This window comes from Pseudophryne corroboree (genome assembly GCF_028390025.1).
Source record: "Pseudophryne corroboree isolate aPseCor3 chromosome 3 unlocalized genomic scaffold, aPseCor3.hap2 SUPER_3_unloc_37, whole genome shotgun sequence".
NCBI classification, from domain to species: Eukaryota; Metazoa; Chordata; class Amphibia; order Anura; family Myobatrachidae; genus Pseudophryne; species Pseudophryne corroboree.
This window is the reverse complement of record NW_026967527.1, coordinates 1172987-1174520: the sequence shown is the minus strand read 5'-3', so window position 1 is coordinate 1174520 and position 1534 is coordinate 1172987. Positions and strand designations below refer to the sequence as shown.

At 44.0% G+C, this 1534-nt stretch overlaps 1 long non-coding RNA gene across 1 annotated transcript; it reads left to right on the top strand.

Annotated features, from left to right (window-relative positions):
• The first annotated feature begins 380 nt into the window (after positions 1-380).
• On the top strand, positions 381-915 carry LOC134984112 (uncharacterized). The gene is made up of 3 exons (XR_010191711.1): positions 381-458; positions 578-675; positions 831-915. It is a non-coding gene; the product is annotated as an uncharacterized LOC134984112 (long non-coding RNA).
• Positions 916-1534: the final 619 nt, after the last annotated feature.

Below are 1534 nucleotides of genomic sequence, written 5' to 3'. Positions count from 1 at the left end.
GTGAATGGGGCATTATACAGTAACACCAGGGGGCGTGTCTGGGTGATGACTGGAGAGGTGACTGCTGGGAATGGGACATTATACAGTAACACCAGGGGATGTGTCTGGGTGATGACTGGAGAGGTGACTGCTGGGAATGGGGCATTATACAGTAACACCAGGGGACGTGACTGGGTGATGACTGGAGAGGTGACTGCTGGGAATGGGACATTATACAGTAACACCAGGGGATGTGTCTGGGTGATGACTGGAGAGGTGACTGCTGGGAATGGGACATTATACAGTAACACCAGGGGATGTGTCTGGGTGATGACTGTATCACTGTTTGTGTCAGGTGCCTATAAGGTGTCAGGATGTCACTGTCTATGTCTCCATGCAGGAGGGGGAGTATATAGAGGAAAACAGGGGTCTGTACAAGGACGTGATGATGGAGAATCACCTGCCCCTCACATCACTGGGTAAGAGGAGACAGTCATGTATTGTACAGGGGAGAGCAGGTATGGGGGCCCCCTATATACACACATCATCTGATAATCACATATATACACTGTACTCAGTCACTGTGTGTCTCCTACAGATGGACCCAGTAACAGAGATACCCCAGAGAGATGTCCCCGTCCTCTGTATTCCCAGGATTGTACAGAGGAGAATCACAGGATCCCACAGGAGGTTCAGGTAGGTGGGATTTAGGGTTTCCCCAATATACCAAAGTGACTGTCACTATATGATCTGTAGAGGAGCTGTGTGTCTTATACACTGATATTATACTGTTTCACCTCAGTTTAATCTGACTGTATGCAAATGTCATTATAGTGTTTTTTGTTTTTTAGGTACAACGTCTGTCTGATATTAAAACAGAAAATATAAAGGGAGAGGAAGAGACATATATGACTGATATAAAGGCAGAAGATATAGACGGAGAAGAAGAGACGTATGTGACTGATATAAAGGGAGAAGATATAGAGGGAGAAGAAGAGAAATATGTGACTGATATAAAGGCAGAAGATACAGAGGGAGAAGAAGAGACGTATGTGACTGATATAAAGGCAGAAGATACAGAGGGAGAAGAAGAGACGTATGTGACTGATATAAAGGCAGAAGATATAGAGGGAGAAGAAGAGACGTATGTGACTGATATGAAGGCAGAAGATACAGAGGGAGAAGAAGAGACGTATGTGACTGATATAAAGGCAGAAGATATAGAGGGAGAAGAAGAGACATATGTGACTGATATAAAGGCAGAAGATCTAGAGGGAGAAGAAGAGACGTATGTGACTGATATGAAGGCAGAAGATACAGAGGGAGAAGAAGAGACGTATGTGACTGATATAAAGGCAGAAGATATAGAGGGAGAAGAAGAGACGTATGTGACTGATATAAAGGCAGAAGATATAGAGGGAGAAGAAGAGACGTATGTGACTGATATAAAGGCAGAAGATACAGAGGGAGAAGAAGAGACGTATGTGACTGATATAAAGGCAGAAGATATAGAGGGAGAAGAAGAGACGTATGTGACTGATATAAAGGCAGAAGA